Raw genomic sequence first — 6,654 nt, 5'->3', positions numbered from 1 at the left:
TCTTTCCCTTTTGTTCCAGCCCGAAGGGTATTTTCTAATTCCTTTCTCCTGTATTTAGTAGCAAAAGCAGAGACATCAAGCAGAAGGGAGAAAGAAAGGAGAGGGAGAGACACATGGGAGAGAAAACAAGCAACCTAGTGCCCTGTGGGATTGCACCTTATTTCAGTAACACCTCTTGGAAGGCTGCACTGCTTAAGTAAAAATAAGAAACACAACACTCAACTAAAATGATTGTCATTTACAGCTTCTCCCTTCAAATAGCCTCAAATGAAGATAAGAAACCCTAACCTCAGCTTTTTAAATCACAATGAAAGGAAAAGAGATGCTTTCCTTTTATGGATTCTTAAACTTTCAGAAAGGGTGCGTTTGTGTCTTGAGCAGGATAGCTGTGTGTGTGCGCGTGTGTGTGTGTGTGCGTGTATGCGCGTGCGTGTGTGTGCACATGTGCATGCGTAGGGAGGAGGCTGAGATCCTAAGGTGTGAAGTTTCACCTAGCAGGCAATGTCAGGACTTCCCATTGGCCAGGTTGTGCTGTATTTGTGAAAAAAGTGAAAAATAAAGTATACTGCATCTCTTCTAAGGGAGACATTATTGTGTTGAGATTGTATAGTACAAAGATTACTTCCCCTTGCTCTGCGATCAGCTAGAATGGAGTCCAGATCCTTGTCCCATTGCTGACTAACCACGAGGCTTGGCGATGCTATTAACCGCTCTGAGCCTCAGTCACTTCAGCTGTAAAATGAGGAGAAGGCTGTCTACCTCATGGGGTTGTTTTGAACAGCCAATGAAATATTGTATGCGAAGCACTTAATCTGGTAAGGGCACAATAAGTGGTACCTATAGTCGTAAGAATTTGTGCTAATTTGGGGCTTTGTCATTTTTGGCCTATCATTGAGATGACTTTTCAGAAATGTTTACAGAATAAGGAAATGAGGTCTGAGTGCTTTTAGTCAATGATTTAAATGTAACAATTGTTTAATATAATACTATTTCATAACAGGTCACTTTATAATTTATGCGTCTTTATGATTTCCCTCTTAGGGGACGGATTCTGTTGTTTCACAGAATCTTTGTAAATCCTTACGCAAACCAAAACTGACATGTTGGTTCCTCCTTATTTCATTATTCATAATTCTGGATGTAAGAAAATAAACAATGTTCTAATGCAGGATTCAGCAAACTTTTTCTGTGAAAGACCAGATAGTAAATATTTTTGTCTTGCAGTTCACTGATGATCTCTGTCTCGTATTCTTCTTTGTTATTTTTTTACAACCCTTTAAAAATGTACAAACCATTCTTAGCTCATATGAAAACCGGTTACTCGTTGAATTTAACCTGTGGGCTGTAGTTCGCAGACTCCTGCTCTAGTGTAAATTTGTATTGTTTATTACGAGGGTACTAGTAGTTAACTAGTACCCTAGTTATAATAAATAAATACCGAAAAACGAGTGAGAAAATACATTAAGTAAATAACATGTAAGCGATTCTGATTCTGATTCACACACATGCCGGCTTCGAAAAAAACGTTGATTGCTTTCCTTAATGGAACAGGGCCATTTCCATGGAGAAGCAATGAGCTTAGGTATGATTTTCGGACTGGAGACCATTCAGCACATTAGTTCTGAACAATATCCCTGTGCTTTGCACAAATTTCTTTCCCCTCCTCAGAGGAGCAGTTTGGATACAGGGTTTTATGGCATCAGGCACAAGCTGCCATTAAAACCCTAAACTGAAAGTCGTGTTGCCCTTCACGAAAATGAACAGCTGGTTAGCCCGGACCATTGGCTGCCGTCACATCTACTTGTGTTGTTTACAAGTAGCTTGAATATCCCTTCACGTTGAGGGGCTTTTAGGACATGTTTCAATCACCCAGTGGGAGGGAAGTCCTCGTCAGTGATTAGTGTCTCTTGCAGCCCCTGCAGCTGCCTTGGCTCCTGCCTCTCTAGACCCAGGAGAAAAATATTCTCATGGATGCCATGATCTAGGATTGTCTCGATCTTTTCTCTTCTGACTTGTGTTCCAACATGCTTCCTTGGAAACACCAGTAATGTCTTTTTCCCCAGCTCTTTGCCCTATTGTCGTGCCTATCTTTCTACTTTCCACTGACTACAAAGAGAAAAAGTAGAAATATTTTTAAAACCTATAAAGTACCCCAAAATATTTATTCCTGGATACGCTGAGAGCAGACCATATTCCTGTGTTTTAATCAAGCATGTTTTTGGTGAGTCTTATATTTTATGTTAAAAGAGACAGATGGAATCATGACCCACTATCTGAGTAGCATCTTAGCTGAGGTCCTGGTACTCTGTGAGCCAAGCTGGACCGTCAGAGATCCTTTTGGGTGGCTTGGTCGTAGTATAACCTAGAGTCTGGAGCAAATTAGGGCAAGGAGCTTCCTGTCTTCCTTTTACCCTAAGCCTACACTGGAGCCTGGCCTTTGGCATCTCACCCGTCTAATAAGGAATGAAGGCTGGCTCTGGGAGAGCACATTTGTCAGAGAAGAGAAGCAGCTCAAGATAGAGACAGCCCGAGCGTGTTTGTCGTAGTTGTCCAGGACAGAGCTGGCCTGTGCTTCCTCTCCCAGCTTTCTTGGGGCCCTTTGCTCCAGACGTTCTTGGGGCAAGTGTTGCACCAAGAGAAAGAGCGCCCTCCAGCCTCCACTCACTGCTTCATTCAGTCATTCATCCACCCAGCACAGATTTATTGAGTAGTTATCACGTGCCAGACACTCTTCTAAGTCCTGGCGACAAAGCAGTGAACATGAAAGACAAGGGATCTCATCATTTTACTCCATACCTTGTTCCAAAGATACCACTTTTCCTCAGGCTCTATCTTTGATCACTTACCTTCATCATTGTGACACCTGTGGGCCAGTGACCAAGGAAGATATCTTTGAACCAGACCAATCCATAGCATAGTCCTTCTTGGAAGCATTGATAGGAGTGATGAAAAGGGAGCTGTGAGTTTCTTCTGCCTACTGGCCCTGTTTCTTACTGTGGATGACAATCTCTCATTCTAACCCCGCTCTAGTTTGCGAGAATAGGGGCAGTCCTGTTTGTTTTCATCTCCTAACCTCATCGGATCCTATTCTGTTCACCTGGTCTGGGCTCATTTCCCTTTAACTGCTTTATGGTCTTTAAATGAAGTCTCAGCCTATTGTAGGCCCACCTTGCAGGTGCCATCTCTGTCACGTCACTCCCCTTGCAGGTGCCATCTCTGTCACGTCACTCACCTTGCAGGTGCCATCTCTGTCACGTCACTCACCTTGCAGGTGCCATCTCTGTCATGTCACTCACCTTGCAGGTGCCATCTGTGTCATGTCACTCACCTTGCAGGTGCCATCTCTGTCATGTCACTCACCTTGCAGGTGCCATCTCTGTCATGTCATGCGGTCAAAGGTTGTTTTGTTTGGGGTGGGGAAGTTTCTTCTTCACCGGATGTAGACCACCTGTCCTGAGCTTTTGCAAACATGTCCTTTTCTGTTTTGTGGAGGCCCTTTTGGTTTACTTTCTGAGGAAATTTTGTTGAATCCCAGACTGAACCAATACTTGTCCTATGTTTGATGTATCCAGGCTTTTCTGTTCTGGTTGATCTACTATACGTAATTTTAGAGAGGCTTCAGTTCCTCAGTGAAGTTAGACTCCTTGCCATCAGGCCCAGTATCTCTAACTCCCATTCAGATGGGAATGGGCTTTTAATACCCATAAGACAAAATGATGTTTTTTTTCTGTTCTAAAATCAAAATATTCCCAGTACTATTATTTTTTACAGTCATGTGGCTGTAGATTTTTTTTCTCTGGTTGACCTTCTTATTCTCATGTTCAGATTTGTGGCTGTAGCTTCCTCTTGTTCAGTAATTCATAATACCTTCCTCAGCACAGTATCAGCATGCTTAAAGTGGTATTCTGGAGACATACAGCAGAACTGAAATACTATCCACTCCACATATATCTTCACATCATTAGAAGAGACTACTCCAGGAAGTGATTTGGGAGGGGCCGGTCACTGGAATGTATAGAAAAACAAAGTCAACATTCTTCTTTTTTCCCCAAACCTCACGTAACATCATACGATCAAATAAGATCCTGATGTATGGCCTGTAAGGACTCCCCTGAGTATGTGAGTGTCAAACCCTTATTATCCAAATTTTTTATCCCTTTACTGGTCAATCCACCTGTTAAAAAAAAAGTCACATTTTTTATATAACATACTGACCTGAAAGTAGTGAAGTTGTCTATAGTTGTTGGTTAATAAATGTAACAAAATTGACAACTCCCACGTCTATAATTAAATGTGTGAAACTAACAAATGGAAGTAATAGAGGAAGATTTTTTTTTCTTTACTGGTCATGTTGTGACATCAATTTGTATTAAATAATGAGAGTGGGAACTTAGAGGATTTCCTTTTCATTATGGTGCGAATTAACATTCAACTACTGATCCGAAATAGATTTGCATAAGAGTTACCACTATCAATAATCATTTAGACTTCAGTTTACCCAGATAAATTAGAATCTCCAGTGATAACAAGCAAGACTTTTCCTCTGTATTGCTGAAAAAAGATTAAAATAATAGCTTTTTCTTATAACTGGATCTTGCGATTGGACACAAGCCTTGTATATGTGGCTTTCTATATCTGTTCTTAAGTTTAAACATGAATTAATGCTTCATGAAACTAAGAAAATAAGATGGAATTCAAAGATGATGTTGGATAGACAGAGGTCAGGAAATCATAGCTAGAAAGATAACAAAATATCACCTAGTCCATTCCCCTGCATGGGATGCATAGTACCTCCAGCTGCTATCGAACTTAATTGATCTCTGAGGAACAAAGAGGGAAAAGATCCTTCAGTAATCTGTTTAAGAGTCCCTTCACTCGTGCCCCAAATACTAGTCCTTCAAACCCTCTTTACAGCAGTAAATTCTTATGTATGTATATAGCTTAAAGTAACATATTTGTTAGAGATGATAGAGGTAATGACAAGAGGTAATCACTATCCTTTATTACCCTGCAAATATGGTATATAACCGTAATATCAACCACAATCAAAACACCGTGGAGTGGGTGTTTCAATAGGCTAGACACTTTTCTGAGTCTTTTTTAAAAGCATCATTCCAATACTATCCATTTCTATTATCTACAAAGAAATAGAGACCTAGAGAAGATAAGTAATTTGCCCATTTCCACCATTTGTAAGGGACAGAGCTCGAACTTAGATCATCTACTCCAAACCCTCCCTTTTAACCATTCGGATCCTGCATCATTATAGGGTAAATGTGAATCTATTGAAAAACTCTGGTTGCGTCCCCTCTGGTGAGTTTTCTCCTCTCTGAATTAACTATATCCAATTTCTAACAGTTTGTCAGAGTGTCATGTTCTACCATTAGTCGCTAACAGAGATGTATGGTGTATTGTTATTTTAAATCCACACACATCAAGAAAATAGGCCTAATTGGAGGAAATTAAGGTAGTTGAAGCTTCCTGATGATTAAGCACAAGAATTTGTTGCTTGAGGAAGTTGTAGAATCTTCTCTTCTGAAAATCTGAAAGCAAAACACAGATAAGGTTTTAACAAACTCTGATTTCGGCAAATGGATGGTTCAGAGTAGGTGATCTCCCTTGAGTCTCTTCAGTCCTAACATCCCACAAGTCTGTAACTTCAGATAGGGACTGGATGTTTTAACCTTGCAAGGTCCCTTTTAGACTTCTGTTTTTATGCTTGAGTGATTCTTGACTCTCTTTGGTTCAGCTCCACATTCTTGTGTCTCTTTCAAATGGAGATCTCATAAGAGCTATTATTTAACAGGTTCCCAATGCACAATGTACAGAATTATATACAACTGTGCATTTAGGACTTCACCAGTCATAGTTCATCAGCACTGTCTGTTCATTCTCCTATTTGATTAAGGTTAAACAACAAGACGATATTTCCACACTGGGTAACATTTTAAAGTGCACTGTGTATGTGACAGATGGGATCTTATAAATGCATTAAGCATGCTTATTTTAATATCTAAGCATATGCAAAAGTTCTAGAAATATTTTACATGCAAATGTCGGGCTTTGCAAAGGCCTGTAATAGAAATCCATACTCTGACTTCAAAGCCTTAGTCTCGACAACTAACCACTTGGCTATTTCCAAATCAAATTTCTTCAAACAAATCAAAGGCATTTGTCCTTCCCAAGAACCAAGTTCTGCGGCAAATTTGACATTTTAAAATCAAGCTGCTTATTGAGATATTAATGCACTGAAAAAAGCACCCAGAATTTCTTTCAGGGGATGAGAAACACCTTTTTTCATGCTCCAATGACTCAGAAATTTGTCAAAGAGAATTTTATCAAATTTTCTTCACACACACACACACACACACACACACACACACACACACACACACACCTCACCTTTGCAATAAGAGCCAGCATTTGGAATTTCAGCCCAAGAGAGCTTTCATTTTCTGAAAGGTTATGAGCCCCTGAGATTTCAATCCTTTTGGAGTCATGATCACTGTGTTGCTTCTGAGTTGTTAACAATAACAGTGATTAAGAGGAAAAAAGAGAAAAGATCCCACATACCAATATTAAATGCTTCACAAAGTAGGAATATTTTAAACACCACAGCATCTGTAGTGAGTAGAATAAAGTGCCCAATTTCCC

General features: G+C 40.0%; 1 protein-coding gene across 1 annotated transcript in view; it reads left to right on the top strand.

Moving 5' to 3' along the window:
* The window catches only part of ST6GALNAC3 (ST6 N-acetylgalactosaminide alpha-2,6-sialyltransferase 3), a 591,033-nt gene that overhangs the window by 429,051 nt on the left and 155,328 nt on the right, over positions 1–6,654 (top strand). The window lies entirely within an intron of this gene.

The sequence above is a fragment of the Lipotes vexillifer genome, unplaced genomic scaffold (assembly GCF_000442215.2).
Source record: "Lipotes vexillifer unplaced genomic scaffold, Lipotes_vexillifer_v1.1 scaffold419, whole genome shotgun sequence".
Taxonomy (NCBI): Eukaryota; Metazoa; Chordata; class Mammalia; order Artiodactyla; family Lipotidae; genus Lipotes; species Lipotes vexillifer.
The sequence above is the reverse complement of the archived record's forward strand: the minus strand, read 5'-3'. Positions and strand labels throughout refer to the sequence as shown.